This window comes from Phocoena phocoena, chromosome 5 (assembly GCF_963924675.1).
Source record: "Phocoena phocoena chromosome 5, mPhoPho1.1, whole genome shotgun sequence".
NCBI lineage: Eukaryota > Metazoa > Chordata > Mammalia > Artiodactyla > Phocoenidae > Phocoena > Phocoena phocoena.
Genome location: NC_089223.1, coordinates 79,824,167 through 79,847,255, shown reverse-complemented (window position 1 = coordinate 79,847,255; position 23,089 = coordinate 79,824,167). Strand labels below are relative to the sequence as shown.

Below are 23,089 nucleotides of genomic sequence, written 5' to 3'. Positions count from 1 at the left end.
ATAATGCAAATGTTATTCCACTTGATGTTGTTCCAGGATCCCCTATGTTATCCTCATTTCTTTAATTCTTTTTTTACATTGTGCTGCTCTGTCTGGGTGTTTTCCATTGCTTTGTCTTTCAGCTCATTTTGTGCTTCTTTTTGTTTTTAGTTGATTAACAATGTTGTGCTGGTTTCAGGTGTACAGCAATGTGATTCAGTTATACATATACATGTATCTTTCCTTTTCAAATTCTTTTCCCATTTAGGTTATTACAGAATATTGAGCAGAGTTCCCTGTGCTATACAGTAGGTCTTTGTTGGTTACCTATTTTAAAAATAGCAGTGTGTACATGTCAGTCCCAGACACCCAATCTGCTTCTGTTTTATCCATTCTGCTGTTGAACCCTTCCAATGTATTTTTCATTTCAGTTATCACTTCTCTTCAGTTCTTTCTTATAGTTTCTCTTTGTTGTCTTCTTGCTACGTTCATCCCTTTCTTCTCCTGAGATCAGTGAGTGTCTTTATGAACATTATTTTGAATGCTTTGTCAAGTAGATTGCTTATCTCTGATTCATTAAAGTATTTTTCTGGGGATTTGCCTTGTTCTTTGATATGGACTATATTTCTCTGTCTCCTTGTTTTGTCTGTCTCTCTGTGTTTGTCTACATGTATTACGGAAAGCAGCTACCTCCATCAGTTTTTTTCCAGGGGGAGCAAAGGCAGCTGCCTTTATTGGGGGCCATGGGCTGGCTGGCTTCACTCAAAGGCCATGCACTTGATCTTGAAGTCACCATTGGCTGCCAGGTAGTTGATGGCCTCCAGGTTGAGGCAGTTGGGGAATTTGAATTTGTATCCACCAGGCAGCTGGATGGTTAGCTCTGCCTGGTCGAAGCAGATGCATACCTCCACAACACTTCCAGGCTGAAAGGGGAAGACAGACTCCTGCTGCTCAGCCCCCCAGGCCCCGCCATCCTTGCTGTTACACACGATGGTGTTGGTGTCCCCGTGCTCATTGAAGCAGGGGTTGAAGTGCAGGCACAGGTTGTTGCCATCTTTGCCCAGGTTCAGCACAAAGCTCTTGGCATCCAGGGCCACCTTGCCCAACACTCTGAGGCACTCCCCAGGTTTGAGATTCAGGTTACTGATGACAAGACCACAAGCCATGATTGAGGAGAGGAGGATGTTCCTGGGACTTTGGGACCAGTTGTCTGAAGACTCTACCAGAGAGCCTTGGTCTTGAAAGAGTGGTATTCTTTAGAAGCTGTTCTGTGTGGCCCAGAAGTGCAGTCTCCTCTGGCCACCAGACCCAGGCATTCTATGGCCATCCCTCATGTGGGCTGTAGGTGCCCACCAGCTGTGATAGGGCTGTGACTGCTGTATGGGGAGGAGAGGGTTGGAGTCACTTGCCCATCCTGGGTGTGGATTGATCTATGTATGGGCTGGTTGGCGCTCAGGGCACTCATCAGGCTCAGTTGTGGGTCAGCTACTGCATGAGGATGACAGGACTCTGTAATCCCTGCTGACCTCCAGACCAGAAGATCCATAGGTGTCTCCTTGGCTGTGGTTGCAAAAACTGGGACTCCTGGTGAGTGTATAAGCTCCTTTCTGAGGAGCCTCATCAAGCCCTAACAAGGCCAAGGGGGTGTGCAAGGATGGTGTCTCCCTGCTTACAGTCCCTGGGAGCACCTCCTTAGCCTCTAGGTATGTGGGAAACCTGAAACCTGTCCCTCAGGATGAAGCTCCAGGCTAAGTAAATAAGCCTTTTTCATATAAGATGGGGTTATGTTTCAGTCTGCTGTCTGTGCAGGGCCCTGGGTATGGTGGCCTGCCAAGAGCTGTCTTTCCGATTGCTCCAGTGTCATGAAGTTCAAGAACACCAGCCCCCGTGGCCACCAGGGCCAGGCCAGCCAGTAGTGTCCCCTATGCGGATTGCATGCACCCACTGGCTTTAGCTAGGTAGCTGGAGATTATAGGGGGTGGGACTTGCTCTCTTGCTTCAAGAAGGCAGCAGGAAAATGCCTTGACTGCACCCACCCCTGGGCTTCAGCAATGCAGTACAAAAGTGCCTTGTCTGTGCACATGAGTCAGCCGTTAGGCCAGGAGTGGGAGAATATTATGACTGCTTGTGTTCTCCACTCCCAGCCAGGGGGGCAGGGGAATGTCACAGCCACCCACACTTGCAGACTTTAGTTAGGGAGCAGGAGAATGCCATGGCTATTTGTGCCACCCCAGTCAGGGCGTGGGGGGATGCTGCAGCTGCCAGAGCTCTCCAGCTTCAGTTTTGTGGCAGGGTAGTGCATCCAAGCTCTCAGGCCTGTGCTAGCAGGTGAGGTGAGGAACACAATGGCCTCTGCCAGTGCCTCCTACAAGTATTACCACCATATTACACCCCCTGCACCCCCCCAAACTGATGCTTTTAGATTTGCAAACAACTCTCCTTCACAAAGAGTCTCAGCAGTTTGCAAACCGTTGATATTTTGCAGGGTCTCTGAGTGAGAAGGATTGCATGTGAGCCCTTTAAGAGGGGAGTCTCAGTTTCCAATAGCTTTTTTGGACCCTTGGACATTAGCCCCGTTAGTTTTCTAAGCCAGGTGTTTTGGGGACTCAGCTGTCTGGTGTAGAATTCTTGGGCCCGTGTGTCTGATGTGGGGTCCCACACTTGCTCCCCCAGGAGAAAAGCCTTTCTAATAAGATCCCTCTGTATTGTGTGCAGCCAGGCCAGGGGTGGGGTTTTGGGTGAGAACTTTTCTCTGCCCCTCCTACCCATCCTGATGTAGTCCTTTTTATTCTTTGTTGTGAAACAGGTGATCAACTAGTTTTCAGGTTCTCTTCTGAGGGAATTAATCCACATGTAGGTATTTATCTCTGGGAGGAGATAAGTTCAGGCTCTTCCTTCGGCGTCTTCTTAAAATGCCTTCTTAGTTGTTTATTTTTAACATATTTCTATAAATATTTTTTGTGATGGTCATATTTCTCATAAATTTGATATCTCATACATAAATTCAATCATTTATTTTTAGAAGTTTAGAGAGTTCTTACAATTCTAATTACTTGAATTTTCTAAAAAGAAACTAAGGTACTAGTGACTTTGGTGACATTTAACTTAATAGGAAAGGAAGGTGGATTCTTTCTACTCACTGGTTCTTTCAAAAGGGCAAAAATCACCCTGGAAATATCTAATTTTCAATTCAAAAATATAATTCTTACCAAACAGATTTGAGCTTTCAGTGGGTAGGATGTTTTATTAAATCACCTGAGTTATTAATAAAATTTCACCAAGTCTTGACAATCCCCTTTTATGTGCTGTTCTCAAATAATGCACTTCCTTTCAAACACTTTAAATGGCTCTGAAGCTAATAATCATGTAGGATGCCCTCTCTTCTCACACAAAGAAGTATTTCAAAATGAATAACACAGGTCAGGTATATTTAAATCTTGCACTATGCATGCATGTTTTCTAACTCTAAAGCAAATGCTACCATTTTACTTAGTATCAACTGAATATTTGTAAAGTGTCAATGTCTGATTTCAAAGTCAAATGGATACTGATGGTGAACGTTTCAAGGTTTGAACCTCTATATTTGTTGTTAATTCTATAAATAGTTTTATCTTTAAAACTATTTATACAATTAATAAATTGATAATTTATAGAATAAATAAATAAAACTATTTCACTTTCCCACAGAAATCTTCAAGAGATATGGCAGTGATAAGATATAAAGTAAAAGTCCTTACTCAAGTGTTCACCTAAACAAAAAAGAACCCCTTTGAAATTTGAATTACAATGATTTTATCTCAAATAAAGAAAAAAGTATGAACACAAAGCAATGCTGCATTCTACAGTGTGGAAAGAGTGACCAATGATGTCTGCCTGGGACTTGGATACATATTTTACTATATGATGTCCAGGAAAGAGCATATTAATGATCTCCAAAAAAAAAGGAAACTGGATAGTCATAAGGACATTTCCTGGGACCACATACAGAAATGCCCCTGGTCACATTGATTTTTAAGGCAAGCAGTCATTTTAAGTCTAGTGCTACATATATTAAATTTCACCAGTTAAATATGACTTATGGACTGGATATTCAGAACACATGGACTATGCAGCATTAACATTAACAGTGCAAAATTAATTCTGTCAAGAATGACCTTGTAGAGGAGATTTAGACTGTCTAACCATGTGACTAGAAATATCAAATAAGCTAACCTTTATTGAACACTTACAAGCTAGCACTGTGTTAATGTTTTTCATGCATTTTCTCTTTAACACATAAAATTCCATGAGGTAAGTAGTGCTATTATCCTCATTTTATGGATAAGGACTGTAATGTAACAAAATGTACCAAAAATGATGTAACATTTAGCTAGTGTTAGAGGTGGAATTTGAACTCCAGATCATCTCCCTTCTAAGAACATGCCTGAGCTTACCACAAAAGCACATTTGTGGGAAGCAACAAATACGAGAAAGTCTAGGGATACATTTTAACTACATTTAACAGGAATAATCTTGAAGCAAATATTCCCCGCAGGGATCAGTTTTCCTTTTGCAGGATACAGAGGAAGAATCGGGCACCATGGGGGCCCTATAAATTCCCCCAATTAAAACACAGAATGAAGATCACACCAGGTCTTCCTTCAGCTGGATCAAATAGATGCTTGAACCTTATAAACACTGGCACCTCCAGGGAGGTATGGAGTCATGTGTTTGGTCTGTTCCAAGTTACCTATTCAATATTGTCTTATCTTTTGTAGTTTCACCCATGTTGGAGTTGCTTACCAAATTTACCACACCTTCTATCCGTATTAGACTTGCCTGAAATAATATTCCACTATTACCCAGAGTAGTCAGTGTGGTGTTGTAATGTTTTCCACTGTTTGGATATTTGAAAGACCTAGCAGATTCCATAGAGTATATTCACGTGAGGATTTTATTTAAATATAAAATATACAGAACAAGAGAAGTAGGTTTCAGGCAGCCATCAAAGGTCTGAGAGACAATCTTTGTGCCCTTGAGTTGTACTGAGCCTCTGGCTGCACTGCCAAGTTTGCATGAGAAATCTTAGCTTCAGGAGAGCAGCTAGAGGAAACTCTAAGAAGTTCTTCAAGTGGCCAAACCAGGCTGTCAAACTATTAGAGCTAGTTGAACCATTGGTAAAGAAGCCAAGCCTGGGTGGAGCGGGATTACCAGAAAAGTTTCCAGCTTTAAACAGCACATCATAAATGCCATTGCCTTTATCTCAGACAAGAGTCAAAAACCAGGCATCTCCAGAGACAGAAAGCTTAGCCATTCCAGCTGTAAATTAGCTATCTTTAGGTGTCCAGCCCTATATTCTGAAGCCATTTGACAAACATTATTTAAGATTGGACTGTACCTGTGTAATTGTTTAAAATCAATAATCTCTACATTTAAAACCGTTGAGAATTCCGGGCCTGAGTGTGAAAAATACTTGAGTCATGCTGTTAACAGAGGGTCTTAGAATTGTGAATGATTCTTGTTTAGCTTATGGGCCTCATTGATAATGTATTACTGTATTTCAAACATGGATCACACATGTGGACTTTACTATGATTCTAAAATATAATAGGTAGCCTCCAGTTTTGATAGATCAATAAGACATTGATCTGATCCTAACTGAGCTTAAGGGTTAGGAATAATGCTTTTAAACATGTTGAAAACTATGTTTGGCTGAAATTCTGAATCTCCCCTTCCAACTGCCAAGAAAAATCTCAGAATTAAGTTCTAATATTTAACATGCTACCATGTTCTTGTTTTGTGTACGTTGTTCTTGCATTTTCAACTTTAATTTAAATACATTAATAGTAAAATTGTCATGTGGTCATGACCAAAACCAGCACAAAGTTAAAACTCAGCAGGAAATATTCAAAAGCAGTGTAAATGATTATCTTTCCCAAAATGTGAAGTTAATTATACCAGGTCAAAAAGAATAGTAATCTCATTGCTACTTGAATAAAATTTAATTATAGGCCAATCTTCACAAACTATTAATATGCTGACACATATTTAAATCAAGATTCACAAACACTGAAGAAGGGAGCTACAAATATGGAAAAGGAGAAAACTAGAATAAACTCTGTTCTGTGATATGCATTAAAGGGATCAGTACAAACTTGTAGGCTGTAATATAATTGATAGATATACAGTCATTACAGATGTATGTGTATGTGTTGTTCTCTGCCTCTATCTGCTAAGAACACTTGGAAGTAAAGAAACTCTGATACAATGAGCACACCTAGCCCACAGATCTTGGTTTCTATATACCAGGGATCCTTGGAGAAATGGCTGATATGAAACATCTACACACACAAATACAAATTCATTTTTAAAAGGATGAAATAAAGGATTATAGAGGTTATGTCATTTACATAAAGTCACAAGCAAATAAGTGATAAAGAGAGCATGAAAAGGTAAATGCTGGATCAGACTATCTGGGGTAAGATCCCAACATCCTTCATTTACTAGTTTTCTGGGCACGTCTGTCAACCACCTGACCTTAATTTCCTGGGCAGTAAATCTGTATAACAGCAATAATATGTACCTCATAAGTAGGGTTATTGTGAGGAACTAAATGAGATAATATTAGAAAACATTGCATATTGTAATTATACACTTTTTATCGCTATCATTTTTATTTTAATGATGATTTTTATTATATGAAACCATGTCTGGTTGACTTCATAATACTCTCACAGATACAGAATTGGAACAAGTATATTACAATGATGAACACTGTATCAGAAAATGGACTTAAAACCTCATGGTGTATTTGTGAGAAAATAAGGAGGGTGACGTAAATAGTATAGAGTGTAAGAACTGAAGAAGAGTGGGAAACATGGTTTGACAGAAATGTTGAGCCCAGATTATACTGATCGTTGAGTTTGGAATATATATGACTTTTGGAAGTGCATTTTTGGGGGAGTTTAGGTTCTTCATATCAGTATGCAAGATATTTTGAGTGAAGGAAAAAAAGAAATTGTCTTTTTGCTATATATGGGTAAAGGATAGTTCCTGAATAGTTAATAATGCCTAAATTGTACTGGAAAAAATAAAGGGCATCATAAATTCAAAACAATTAGAGATGAATTCAGATAAAAAATAGGAACATTTTTTGCAGTTGCAACTGTAGAATATATAAATTAAATTAATTTTAGCTTTAAATTATAATTTAAATTGGTCTAACAAATGATTTCACATAGAGAATCTGTAAGGAGTGACTTTAATTGATACATGTCTAATTTGTAAGTATTAGAAATCCATTGTTTGATATAAATAATTGATGTGAAATTATTGTAAGTTTTCTATTAGGTTTTTTTTTTTTTTTGCAGTACGCGGGCCTCTCACTGCTGTGGCCTCTCCCGTTGCGGAGCACAGGTTCCGGACGTGCAGGCTCAGCGGCCATGGCTCACGGGCCCAGCCGCTCCGCGGCACGTGGGATCTTGCCGGACAGGGGCACGAACCCATGTCCCCTGCATTGGCAGGCGGACTCCCAACCACTGCGCCACCAGGGAAGCCCTATTAGGTATTTTTTAATTGTCTCCTTTGGAATCTTTATCCTGTTAATTTATTTAGCCATTTTTTTCACACAAGGAAAAAGCTACAAATACAAGCCAAGTGATCAAAAATTGATGTAATTATTTCAATATAGCTTCATTTTAAAAAAGCTAGAAATGACAACACAATATTCATTTATATTCTATATTTCATCATTTTTCCTCTCCAGTTTCTGCTGGCACAATGCAAAGTCCAAAAATATTAAGACTAAGGAAAAGGAAGAAATAAAGGTTAGAAATAATGAGCAAAATGGACAATCACTTCTGGATAATTGAGAGTGAACTGTGTATCGCTCTTAAAGTAAGGGGCAGCATCAGTAAGCAGTATTGCTACTCTTATTAAAGCATGAGCCACTGGTCTCTAGAGGAGAATAGCTAAATTTGGGAGTTTAATGAAGGTTTAAATGGGAATGAAACTTCCCAAACCTTGCATATGAAATTTCACTTGACCCAGAAGCACTGTTCCTAATTCTGCAAAGTTAACAAAAGGCATGAGAATGGGGAGGAATGCATTACTAGACACAATCTGTTCCATCAGTTTTTTTGAATTCCTGTCCTATTTCAATCTTCTTTGTACAATAGATGTAATGTCAAAAGCATTGCTAATTAAAGGATATTTGTAGTAGCCAGATCCTCAAAAAGAACCACCATAATGCTAGAAGAAAAGAAGAGAAAAAAGGTGAGACATAGCTATTGTAATAAAAACAGCCTATTTCTTAAAAAAAATATTACAAATACTAACTGAATAGTGTAGCCATTCCTAAGGATGATTATGGATTTTAACGTGTTGTGACACCTATAATGCCTATATCCTACTCTCTTATTTTCACTCTGTTGTAGTCCTCAGAAAGATGAGTTGACCAATTCCACGGCTTCAACAATAAAGGCAAATGCAATGTAAGAAATATTGGATCTGTTAGAAATTTTCAGTTGCCTTTATAACAACTCATAAAAATATGAACTCTAATCTAATCACCATTGATATTATCACTTGTGGGGGGTTTGTGTGTGTATATACTTCCAGCTAGGGTGATATAATTTTTTAATTTAATTTAATTTATTTATATTTTTATACAGCAGGTTCTTATTAGTCATCTATCTTATACATATTAGTGTATACATGTTAATCCTAATCTCCTAATTCATCACACCAACACCCCCACCCCTGCTTTTCCCCCTTGGTGTCCATACTTTTGTTCTCTACATCTGTGTCTCTATTTCTGACTTGCAAACCAGTTCATCTGTACCATTTTTCTAGATTCCACATATATGCATTAATATATGATATTTGTTTTTCTCTTTCTGACTTACTTCACTCTGTAAGGGTAATATAATATAACATATAAAACACTAAGTCACTTCAGGCAGTTTTCTTCCTACTTTTAACTATTTTTTTCTGTCATGTTTAATTAGAAACATTCAAAAATCACCTGCACTGTGAACATACTTTGTATGAAGGTTATTAGAGATAGAGAGGAGAGTTTGCTTTGATCAGCGCTGAGCTACTGAGCAAAACAATGGCTATAATTTTGAAGTAGTGTTGAGAAATTCAATCCAGGAAAGATTAGTTTTGATAATTTTGACAGAAAGTGAGATGAATTTCTACTTGTAAAGTAGACATGAATATTTTGCTAGTTATCTTAAATCATCTGTTTTTGAACAGATCCAACTGTTTTTGAAAGATTTGGCTCAGTCCCATCCCATCCCATCCCATCCTTCCCTCCCCACTTAATAAGTGATCCAGATGCTGGGCTAGGTCTGGGGATATCGAAGCAATGAATAAGACCTTCCTTTAGAAGACTCAAGTCACCAAAAAAACACAAAAAGCCCCCAACAAAACGGATAGTTAACAAAAAAAGTTGAATAAACGGGATGCTATTGTTAGCTACAGAGTTTTAGGGGAGCATGGGTGCATGGCACTAACTGAGATGTTATAGAAAACTTCAATGGAGAAGAAGAAACCTGAAGTTTGATGAGCAAATAGAAGTCAAAAGATGGGAGAGAGACAAGGAAGAACTCTAGGCCGAAGAGCCTATATGCAAAAGATCTGGGACATGAGAACGCATGGTATGTTAGGTACATCGAAGAGGAATTTCTTGGCTGTAAGATAGGGAGTGTTTTCACATATATTACCTTACGTAGTGTTCAAAATAAACTCACCAGGCAGAAAGACTTCTTTTCCCATTTTAATATAATAAAATGACAATTTGGGGAGGGATCTGAATGTTATAAAACTCTCTAATGCTAATAATGGATTTTGAATTCATTTCCTTCGATTACAGTGAAAACATGCCAAGTATAGTAATAAGTACTGAGTCATGTCAAAGAGGATTCTACAACACAGCACAGGACAGAGTAATAAAAGTTGATACTTATATAGTGATTATTTTATGTCAGGTGCCAATAGGGCTTCCTAAGTGTTATTTTAAACTCATCAAACCCTTGCCACCTACAAAGTTAGCACTATTATTATCACCATTTCGTGAATTAGGAAACCAAGGTAAAGAAAGATAAATCTTCACTAATTTCTCATGGCTAAATAATTGGCAGAACTAAGGCATAAAATCAAATAGTCTATCTCCAAATCCCACACTCAATTGCTAAACCACTGCTTCTCTATGTTACTATATTATTCATTCAAGAAGTCAATGATTAAAAAGCAGTATAAAATAATGACAATAAAGGGGAGAATTTTTGTACGTGATCTATAAGATATGGAGAGGAGGGGATTATTGTTTGGGGTCAAAAATTTGGTTTTGAAAATAGAAATGAATTAGCAAAATAGTTGACAGTCCTGAGTACTGTGGTGCCCTGCTTAGATCTCCCTTCAGGCATTCATTGCTCCCTCCACTGCTGGGAGGGCTGCCTGCTGAAGATTGGGGTCATCTCTTTCCTCAGGAATTGCCCATATCTGAAGGGAGCTTTCTCACCCAAAGTTAAATCCCCTTCTGAAAAGTAACCCACAATGATTGAGTTCTACAGACAGGTTAAGTAAATTACTTTAGGTCACAAAGATTCCACATAAAAGAATATGATCCCATACTTGCCTCATTCAAAGTCTAAGGCATTTTTCCTTTACCAGGTTTCCTCCTGTATATAAACTTTACAGATCAAAGTAGGTATTTTATAGGAACTGGCAAATTTATTTATGTCCATTTCATGCAATCTTTAGACTACTGTCATTTCAGTGTGCTCTCATAAATTTGTTTCAATATCTTTAACATAGACCAAAAATATAAAAGAAACCAGAAGCAGTATAAAAGGAGAGAACTATTGGACATTGAAACATGAGATTATAAGTGATATCCTGTATTGTATATTAATATATGTATGTAATATAATATATAATATATATATATATTTTGTAGCTTAAGAATATGTGTTTCCTTATATTGAATATAAAATACTGAAGTCTGGGCTTCCCTGGTGGCACAGTGGTTGAGAGTCTGCTTGCCGATGCAGGGGACACGGGTTCATCTCCCGGTCCGGGAAGATCACACATGCCGTGGTGCGACTGGGCCCGTGAGCCATGACTGCTGAACCTGCGCATCCAGAGCCTGTGCTCCGCAACGGGAGAGGCCACAACAGTGAGAGGCCCACCCGCGTACTGCAAAAAAAAAAAACAAAAAAAACCTGAAGTCTGTGTTCCCTAGAGATGAGAAGAATCATTCTTATTGATTCTAAGCATCTAAGCTACACTTTATAAATAGTAGGAATCAGTGGCACTTCAATCTAGGTTTTTATGTGTCATTGGATCTTTTATGGTTGTTGAAAAAGCTGGAATGTCTGTTAATTTGAAATACTGTGTATAACAGAAAGTATATCAGCTGTGCTTCAAAAGATTCTAATAGAAAATCTTCCAGAATATTCCTGGGCCTTTAAGCTAAGCTTTTATTTTTCCAGAATTTTACCCACAGTTGATTCAAGACATTTCCTTGTTATACTCAACGACAAATAGTTAAGCTCAATAAGGTAATAGTTTGAGCAACTGAAACCCTATATGTTGTGTTTCTCACAGACAGCATGAATGCTGCTTCAGGGCACTGATCTATTAAGCTGGATATTATAAATCACAGGGCTATTCACTGGCAATCATGATGAGAATCCCTGTTTATAGAATTGCAACCTTGTGCAATAGTTGCATAGGCCAAAGACAATTAAAAGAGTTAATGCCAGTGAGGGTCACCTTTCAAGAACCACTTAAATAGAACTGTGCATGCAGCAGTGCCTTGCCCCTCCATGAGGGGCACTGCAGCACTAGACTGCAAGTCTATAGCAAGATGTATAAAAGTCATAAAATAGCCAATCTCTCTAATCCAAGTTTGTCTTCAAAGGGACATCTTCATTAGTCAAGCAGTACAGTGAACACAAGTTCTAAAATACTCATTAACTGCCCTCTGAAATCAATCAATTTTGGAAACAATTTACAAATCACATATTTATTTGATATATTCATTATATAAAAAGTGAATAAAAAACAACACCCTCAAAAGTCTTGTAACCTTTTAAATACACAGTAGTAGTAAAAATTTTATTTGAAACAATGTCACGTTTAGCTGTGTAGCCTAAGAAAATACTGCATGTATTATTGTCCTTGGAATAAATTTATGCTGTTGAAAGCCTTACTCTTCTTATTTTTGGAGAAGATTAAACATACTACTGCACTATCATTGGCTTTTTAGACAATACTTATTAAATAATTGTCTTCGTTTTAATGCTGAGTTTGATTCTTATGACCGCATTTCCTTTGAGGAGATAACATCATGACATAATCATACCAATTATACTTCCCTTGTCTGTCAGCAATGTTGTAGTTACTAGTATCAATCAACCAATATATATGCATGTTTGACTGACCTTCACAAGAATTATGTAAGTTCACATGTTGGAAATAAGCATCATTAATTTATAGGCAGAGATAATCATATACAATATATATATACACAATATGTATATATACATATACAATACATATATCATAGTAAGGCAAGAGTCCTAGCAATGTAAGGCATTAAGTGCTTGTTTATCTAAAAAGTAACGGCAACTAGCATTCATTGAAATGCTTACAATGTGGCAGGTCCTAAACATTTTACATAAATTAATTTGATTACTCTTCAACCTGAATCTATGAAGTGAATACTATTATTTCTCAGTTTTGTAGAAAAGGTGACTGAGACTTAGAAAGGTTAAGTACTTTGCCCTAAAGACTAAGTGAAATCCAGTAAGTGATGGTGGGAGAGTTGAAATATGGCAGTCTCTCACCAGAGCCATATTCTTAACCCTGGAATCAGAGGTCTTGCTCAAGTTTTGGTACTGTCTCTAATGGACCAATAATCTCATTGGTTCTGAGGTCCTGAGAAGAGGAATAAACTTTTCTGACTTAAGTTTTGAAAATATCACTCCGGATGCTTCTCTGAGAACTGATAAAGATACTTTTGGAGGCAGAGCTACCATTGATTAAACATAACACTATCCTAAGGGTCTTTAATGGACAGACACTGGCCCAGACTGTGGACCCCTGAGACATCCCATGCAAACGCATCTGCTTGACTGCTGTAGATATAGTACAATATACAGTACAATATATTGTAGATATGTACAATATAGCAAATTATGCAATATAAATGTGTAGATATTACATCTCTTTATATTTTGACATGTCAGTTGCAGAATCTTTAAGGTGCTATATTTTCAAATACTTAGAAAAAACATCAACAATTGTTATAGATCATGTAAAGTATGCAACACAAAATGTTGCATTTCAGTACAGGAGACGACACTTCAATTCACACTCTTCTGAAACATCCCTACAAAGTGTTGTTTGGACTAATCAGACCACAGGAGAATTCAAACCACAGGTGGTTTGAATTCAAAAACAATGTTCAAGGTAGACCAATTGAAAAAGTGGGGCAGCAATGATTAGTGCTCTATAATAAGTAATTTTTATTCATAACAGAAATCTAAATAGAGAAGAGATGTAGATGCCGCAAGGGGTGAAATTTTAAAGAAATTTATATGAAAGGGAGTGACTAAGTAGAGGAAAACAATCAGATTTGCCTCTGAATGAACGTTGCCTTTGGCCTTGTTAGCTCAAGAGCCACCTTTGCTTTCTTTCTGACATAATCATTTAACTGCAACAAATCAAATTTGTCTGATAGAGTTGCTTGACAGGAAGCATAAGTAACTGCCAGGAGGCCTGGCTGCAGCTGTTGCTATCTTATAGCACACAGTTGTGCTATGTCATTTGAATTTGTGCCTCAATGCATCTTTAGGACATCCCTTCTACATAACCTGATTAAAGTTGGGTCCTGTCTGTTCACATGACTGGCGATGCTTAGAATCCTACTGTTAACACAGACCACAAATTTTAAGTCCAGTAGAAATATTTTTCAGAAAGAAATACTTATGAAACTAGACATTTCTAGCAGCCTTCCTTTCATTAGGCCCCAGCATTTTATCACCAAAATCCAAGCACGTCTGTCTATTCACTTTGGCTCTTAAAAAGCTTTTGTTCTTTGAATCCCACTCTGATAATTTCTTTGCTACACTTATCCTCTACCCTTATGCACTGTTTGTAATACTTTCATTCCCAATCTTTGTATGGTCTTTAAAAGTATTCTTGGGCATTTTCATGCAGTTGCTATATATTCTCAATAAGGCTATCAAATTCCTTGAAGACTAAAATATTCCAAAGTATTTGGATAGTTGGATATATACTGAAGAAACTCAGGAAATGACTTTGTCAAATATATATCATCCACTTTTTTCATCAATAATGCCATTTGCAGCAACATGGATGGACCTAGAAATTGTCATACTGAGTGAAGTAAGTCAGACAAAGAGAAATATCGTATTATATCACTTACATACAGAATATAAAAAGAATTGATAAAAATGAATATATTTACAAAACAGAAACAGACTCACAGACTTAGAGGAATGAACTTATGTTTACGGGGGTGGGGGGGGGGAAGGGTGGAGGGAAGGAATAGTTAGGGAGTTTGGGATTGACATGTACACACTGCTATATTTAAAAATGATAAAAATACAATAAAGTAGCTGTGCAACAACAACAACAACATTGGTAAAACCTCATATGTTTTTATGTATTACATAGATGATTCATGTTTCACAGAGAACAATTTTTAACCAAAAAAATGTCATCTCTCACCCCTAATTTCCCTCTTTCTTGTGCTAGTATTGGCAATTCTTTTTGTTATCATTCTGGCAATAACTAGCCCTTAAATTCTTAGGCTTCCCCCTACTATTTTTCTGTAACATTCCAAATTATTCTCCTCTTCAGTATACTGAGCAATTTAGCAAATTTTTCTTTTAAATTTAAGTTCTCATTCAGATTACTTCCATCACTTCAAATAACTCACTAAATTATTTTTTCCAGACAAACAAGGTGTACAATTTCCTTGTGAAAAATCACATCATCAAATAGCATACATGTGTTCTTGGCAGCTAAATATGATTGCTTGGGTCCTAACTGCTCCTTTTGAGGATTTTCTTTAGTCTATTTTTTAAAGCTGCTGGGTTTTGAAATGAGGTTGGTTTTTTTTAATTTAATTTAATTTTATTTTATAGTTTAATTTGAAGTTCCAGGCACTAGAAAGGCTTTGTTTTAGAATAAAAATTTCAAAGATTTTTTGAGGTGAGAAGAGTAGATTTGAAGAAGTTAAGTGACATGTCTAAATTAAATGACACAGTAAATATTCAAGGCAACAAAATAGGCAAACTCTTTAATACCTGTTATGATTAATTGTACATTAATAAAAAAAGAAATTATCTTAGTACCTGAGCATAGCCATATATGGATCAACTGTTTATTAATTTTCTGTCTTGATGGCCTATCCAATGTTGAAAGTGGCATATTTAATATTCCTACTCTTATTTTATTGCTGTCCATTTCCCCCTTTAAGTCTGTTAATATTTGCTTTAAATATTTAAGTGCTCCAGTGCTGGGTGCCTATATATTTATTGTTCTTATATCCTCTTATTGAATTGATTCCTTTATTACTATTTAGTAACTTTTTTTGTCTTTCCTGTGACTGATTTTGACTGAAAGTCTATCTTATCCCATGTAAGTATAGCCTCCCCTGTTCTCTTTTGATTACAATTCACCTAGAATATATTTTTCCATTGCCTCACTTTCAACCTATGTGTGTCCTTAGAGTGAAAGTGAATCACTTGTAGGCAGCGTGTAGTTGGAGTTTGGGGTTCTTTTTTTGTTGTTGTTTTCATTCAGCAACTTTGTATCTTTGATTGGAAAATTTAATTCCTTTTCATTTAAACTAGTTATTGATAGGTAAGGACTTACTACTACCATTTCATTAATTGTTCTCTGTTTTTTAAAAAGTTCCTTTGTTCCATTCTTCCGCTCTTACTCTCTTCCTTTGTAATTTATTTTTGGTAATGGTATGCTTTAATTCCTTTTTTATATATCTTTTATGTAACTACTATAGGTTTTTCTTTGTTGTTACCATGAGACTTACATAAAACGTTGTATGTATAGAACAGTCAATTTTAAACTGATAACAACTTAGCTTCAATTGGGAAAAAAAGCTCTAGAATTTTCCTTCTCCTCCTTGTACATTTTATGCTATTGTGTCACACTTTACATTTTTTATATTGTGCATTATTTTTAAAATTATCATAGCTATAGTTATTTTTAATATTGTTTTTCAACCTTTTTATAATTTTTATTTTTTTTTATAATTTTTATTTTTTTGACCACGCTATGAGCATGTGGGATCTTAGTTCCCCAATCAGTGATCAAACCTGCACCCCTGCACTGGAAGCACAGAGTCTTAACAACTGGACTACCAGGGAAGTCCCTGTTTTACAACTTTTATACTAGAGGTAAAAGTGTTTTACACACCAATACTACTGTATTAGTGTATTCTGAATTTGACTGCATATTTCTCTTTATTAGTGAGTTTTATACCTATATATGTTTTCATGTTATTAATTATCACCCTTTCATTTCAACTTGAAGAATTCCCTTTAGCATTTCTTGTAAGGCAGGTCCAGTAGTTATGAACCCCCTTATTTCCATTATAATCTGAGAATTAATTTTGTATGATTTCTATTATTTTTAATATATTAAGGTATGTTTTATGGCCCAGAATGTGCTGTATCTTGGTAAAATTTCCATGTGAGAGTGTGAGAAGCTGGCATAATCTGCTGTTGGATGAAGTATCTTATGAAGTACATTAGACTCTTGGTTTCCGTTCTGACGTGTAAAGAGCTTAAAATTTGTCACTCCTTTCCCTACAAGTAAAAAGATAAATGAATTGAAAATCAAAAACTCTTAGTACATATATCAAAGAATTGAAAACCCAGGGCAAACTGCTGCCTCCTCTGAAAACTGGAGAGAAAGACAGAAACAGGATCACATCTTACTGGGAGTAGAAGTCCAGAAGCGAAGCCTGTATCTGGACCAGTATTGGTAAAACCATTTTATATTGTAGTTGAGGAATTGCTGGAGGCTCAATGTATGTTTGAGCAATAAAAATTCCAAGGGGGTCCAGTCTTTGTGAATACCAAATACTTTCTTGAGTTTTACCTCCAGGAGCTCTACCAGATTCTAACTCTAACAGAGGAAAATTCCCTTGTGCTTCCAGCAGAGGTTGGGAAACAGTAACCATTTTGAAATATGCCTATGGCTTTCCTTAACAAGGCCTGTCCTACAGGGAACTTACTTTACCAGAGCTTAACTGGCTGGGGCTTTACTAAAGCTTAACGACACATATTCAAAAGGGCAAAAGGATTTCTTAACAACCAAGTTACCACTTTGGATCACCAAAAGCCAGTGAAGAGCTTAGGCTCAAAGCTACCCAACCCAAACGGAGCATGGGTATTATCACACTGTTCTAGTTACTCATTGCTGTGTAACAATCTATCCTGAAACCTAGTGCCTTAATAGAACCATTTTATTTTTTAACAGACTTATTAAGATTTAATTAATATTCAATAAACTGCATATGTTTAAAATGTACAATTTGATATATTTTGACGTGTGTATATTCTGTGAAAGCATCAGTGCAATGAGGAAAATAAACAGATTTATCACCTTCAATTTTTTTGTGTGCCCCTTTTTAATTTTTAAATGTTAAATTGACATTTTATATATCATTGGATCCAAGTTGAGGAAATATTATTCAGAATTTTTGCATCCATTCTCACAAGAGATAGTGATCTGTAGTTTCCTTTCTTGCAAGTTCTTTTCTCCATCTGGTTTTATTATGAGGATAATGCTGGCCTCATAGAATCAGTTAGGAGTATTCTCTATTTCTTTTTTAATCTATTTGCAAGAATTTGCTTATAATTGAAATTATTCCTTATATGTTTAGTATAATTTATCAATGAAGCCATCAGAGTCTGGGGTTTTCTTTCTGTTTAGTTTTATTTTTTCAAATCTAATATCAATATCTAATAAATAGATATTAGGCCATTCAAGTTATTTCTTCTTTAGTGAGTTTTGTCATTTCTATCTTTCAAAAAATTTGTCTATTTCATCTAATTTATTGAATTTATTGACATAAAAATTGCTCATAATTTTTTGTATTATTTTAAGAATTATAGAATTTATAGTGACTCAAAGAGAACAAAATCAATTGGATATTTTTATCCAGCCAAAAGTTGGTGATGAATTGGACTAAGAGGCAAGTACTATGTTGCCATCTAATACTAAGATTAGTCATAGATAACAGTCATTAATAAGTTTTCTTAGTATTCTCTTTTGAAGAAAGCAGAACATTAATTCAATAGTTATTTGCCAACATACATATTATTAAGCATATTACATGCCAACTATTATATTCATTGATTTTTTTCTAAGAAAATTGCTCAAAATTTTATTAAAATATTTGGGACCTAAGACAAATTTTAGCTAATTATGTAGAAAATTCATTTAATATTTACTTGCTGTAATCTTACGTTTGTCATTTGGGTTTTCTAAGGAACAAGAGATGTACTAAGAACAAAAGATTTATTAAGATTTATTGGGACAATACTTGTGAAAGATAAAGGATACAGAGTGCAGGAGTAGGCAGGGAAAGACTTCTGACTGGAATACAGGTCTGACATCTGTGAAAGGAGAGTATGAAAGAAAGAAGATTGATTAGGAAGAGCCCCAGACAGTGGTACAGCCTTGAGAAAAACCCTGACTAGCCCAACAGAGAACTCTAATGCTTAGATGTCTTTCAAACATTTCCACGTCGTCTTAAATGTTGAATCCTTTTATCACCATGATGTTCAGTCATTGGAACCGTACAGTCATTCTGTTGTGTGCCATGGCTCAAAAGCTGAGGCAGATCCTGAAAGTACCTACAGCTAGAGACTCTCAAATAAATTCTTTTTTGTGGCATGTTTCCCTTGGAATAGACTTCAGAAAGGGGCAGAATAGAATGGCTTCCCCATGGTGTTTTCTAAAGTTAAGAAACACTATTGTCACCAAGAAATGCTAAATTATATTCCCTAAACAAGTAGTGTGAAATATGTTCTCCAAAGAATGCCACATTAAATATTTTTAAAGTATACTAAACAATAACACTGGATTAAAATCTTATATTAGTCCTTATTTTTATTTGTCCTGATTTTTTCTACTAGATTTCTCTGTACTTACAGAATTCATAAACATTTCATAAGCCCTAGTATTACTAGAAGAAGCAATCAACATTTATTATTCTTGGAACCCTACTTAACCTCAATTTTCTTAAATGGGAAATTTGGGCGACTATATTTTTCATGTATATATTATTACAAAATATTTGTGTGATTGTTCACTATAATTAACTAAATTTTTTGCATGCTTGTTATAATCAGACCCTTAGAATTTTGCTGTAATATAGACTAAGAGAATTTTACTTTTGTATTCATCAAAATAATTTAGTAACACTAAATAAAAAATAATGTGGTTTCAATGACACACCAAATGTGCTATATTTTACAAAAGCAGTGTTGGCTGATACAAAGTATTTTGGGTTAAGCACACAGGGTCAAAAGCACAAAAAAGTTGAGAATGAGTTTTTGAATAAGAAGTAACACTTATGTTTACCAAAAGTTCTATATTAGAAACTTAAAGAACTTACTAAAGCATCGTTTCTTGGTAAAATTAATATTACATTCACATGTACATGTATGCATGTATCTGCATATGTATGTATGTCTGTGTAGATATTCATAAGCAGTTATAAGTTGTTCATTCATTCCTCATCTCTGGAGCTTGAGCTGATTTCAAGGGATTTGTTTCACACAAGTTAAAACAGCTGCAAAGGTTTTTAATTAGGTTTCTAGCTGGTTTTAAGAGGGGTAAAAACACTACATGTAAATTAGATTTTTAAAAATCATATATCTATTCTCATATTGGCCTAGTTTTGAAAATGGTTTATTTTCTTTTATGATTATTCTTTAATTGTTGATGCCTCTTTATATATTTTTTAACTTTATTTTTTAATTTTTATTTATTTATTTTTGGTTGCATTGGGTCTTCTTTGCTGTGCGTGGACTTTCTCTAGTTGTGGTGAGCAGGGGCTACTCTTCGTTGCAGTGCGTGGGCTTCTCATTGCAGTGGCTTCTCTTGTGGAGCACAGGTTCTAGGCATGCAGGTTTCAGTAGTTGTGGCAGGTGGGCTCAGTAGTTGTGGCTCACGGGCTCTAGAGAGCAGGCTCAGTAGCTGTGGCGCATGGGCCTAGTTGCTCCACAGCACATGAGATCTTCCCGGACCAGGGATCAAACCTGTGTCTCCTGCATTGGCAGGCAGATTCTTAACCACTGTGCTACCAGGGAAGTCCTCTCTTTGTACTTTGATTAAAGTTTCTTAGATCCCTAGCTGCTAATTAATGGACCTTTAAACAGAAATACAAGATGATTTTTCTTTTACCTCTGGTTTCTGTGGGGTACATAGTAACGGATCTTCAAATAAACATTGACAAACACTGGTGGGATGACAGTGGAAGTGTTTAGAGAGAAAATGTCAACTGATTTTTTAAACTTTATTTTCATATATCATTATTTTTATTAACTGTGACATTCCCAATCATAGTTTTAAGATGTGAATTGAAAGTTAACTTAATTTTAAAATAAAAATTATTATATCATTATTCAAAACACACATAAAAATACATGAAATAATATAAAATAAGTATTTTGGCCACACAGCTTTGAAAGATATTGGCAATTTGACTTATTAATTTTACAGCTTTTTTTTTTACTAATAGATGGACTTTATTTATTTTAAACACCTTTATTGGAGTATAATTTCTTTACAATGGTGTATTAGTTTCTGCTGTAAAACAAAGTGAATCCGCTATAACATAAACATATGTCCCATATCTCCTCCCTCTTGCGTCTCCCTCCCACCCTCCCTATCCCACCCCTCTAGGTGGTCACAAAGCACCGAGCTGATCTCTCTGTGCTATGTGGCTGCTTTCCAATAGCAATCTATTTTATATTTGGTAGTGTATATATGTCCATGGCACTCTCCCATTTCGTCCCAGCTTACCCTTCCTCCCTCCCCATGTCCTCAAGTCCATTCTCTACATCTGCATCTTTATTCCTGTCCTGCCCCTAGGTACTTTGGAACCACTTTTTTTTTTTTTTTTTTACATTCTATATGTATGTGTTAGCATAAGGTATTTGTTTTTCTCTTTCTGACTTACTTCACTCTGTTTGACAGTCTCTAAGTCCATCCACCTCACCACAAATAACTCAATTTCATTTCTTTTTATGACTGAGTAATATTCCATTGTATATGTATGCCACATCTCCTTTATCCTTTCATATGTTGATGGACACTTAGGTTGCTTCCATGTCCTGGCTATTTATTGTAAATAGAGCTGAAATGAACATTGCAGTATGTGACTCTTTTTGAATTATGGTTTTCTCATGATTTATGCCCAGTAGTGGGATTGCTGGGTTGTATGGTAGTTCTATTTTTAGTTTTTTAAGGAACCTCCATACTATTCTCCATAGTGGCTATATCAATTTACATTCCCACCAATAGCGCAAGAGGATTCCCTTTTCTCCACACCCTCTCCAGCATTTATTGTTTGTAGATTTTTTTTTTTTTGTGTGTGGTACGCGGGCCTCTCACTGTTGTGGCCTCTCCCGTTGCAGAGCACAGGCTCTAGACGCGCAGGCTCAGTGGCCATGGCTTACGGGCCTAGCCGCTCCACGGCATGTGGGATCCTCCTGGACCGGGGCACAAACCCACGTCCCCTGCATCGGCAGGCAGACCCCCAACCACTGCGCCACAAAGGAAGCCCCCTGTTTGTAGATTTTTTGATGATGGCCATTCTGACCTGTGTGAGGTGATACCTCATTGTAGTTTTGATTTGCATTTCTCTAATGATTAGTGATGTTGAGCATCCTTTCATGTGTTTGTTGGCAATCTGTATATCTTCTTTGGAGAAATGTAGGTTGTCTTCACATTTTTGGATTTGGTTGTTTGTTTTTCTGATATTGAGCTGTATGAGCTGCCTGTATATTTTGTAGATTAATCCTTTGTCAGTTGCTTCATTAACAAAAATTTTCTCCCATTCTGAGGGTTGTCTTTTTGCCTTGTTTATGGTTTCCTTTGCTGTGCAAAAGCTTTTAAGTTTCATTAGGTTCCATCTGTTTATTTTTGTTTTTATTTCCATTTCTCTAGGAGGTGGGTCAAAAAGGATCTTGCTGTGATGTATGTCATAGAGTGCTCTGCCTATGTTTTCCTGTGAGAGTTTGATAGTGTCTGGCCTTACATTTAGGTCTTTAGTCCATTTTGAGTTTATTTTGGTGTATGGTGTTAGGGAGTGTTCTAATTTCATTCTTTTACATGTAGCTGTCCTGTTTTCCCAGCACCACTTGTTGAAGAGGTTGTCTTTCTCCATTGTATATTCTTGCCACCTTTGTCATAGATTAAGTGTCCATATGTGCATGGGTTTATCTCTGGGCTTCCTTTCCTGTTCCATTGATCTATATTTCTGTTTTTGTGCCAGTACCATATTGTCTTGATGACTGTAGCTTTGTTCCATATGATCATCTCAATAGATGCAGAAAAACTTTCGACAAAATTCAACAGCCATTTATGATAAATACTCTCCAGAAAGTAGGCATAGAGGGAACCTACCTCAACATAATAAAGGCCATATGTGACAAACCCACAGCCAACATCATTCTCAATCGTGAAAAACTGAAACCATTTCCACTAAGATCACGAACAAGACAAGGTTGCCCACTCTCACCACTGTTATTCAACATAGTTTTGAAACTTTTAGCCACAGCAATCAGAGAAGAAAAAGAAATAATAGGAATCCAAATCAGAAAGGAAGAAGTAAAACTGTCACTGCTTGCAGATGACATGATACTATACATAGAGAATCCCAAAGATGCTACCAGAAAACTACTAGAGCTAATCAATGAATTTGGTAAAGTAGCAGGATATAAAATTAATGCATGTAAATCTTCTGCATTCCTATACACTAATGATGAAAAATCTGAAAGAGAAATTAAGGAAACACTCCCATTTACCATTGCAACAAGAAGAATAA

General features: G+C 36.3%; 1 pseudogene; it reads right to left on the bottom strand.

Annotated features, from left to right (window-relative positions):
• Positions 1-737: 737 nt before the first annotated feature.
• Positions 738-1,145, bottom strand: LOC136123531 (galectin-1 pseudogene; annotated as a pseudogene).
• Between the last annotated feature and the right edge of the window lie 21,944 nt (positions 1,146-23,089).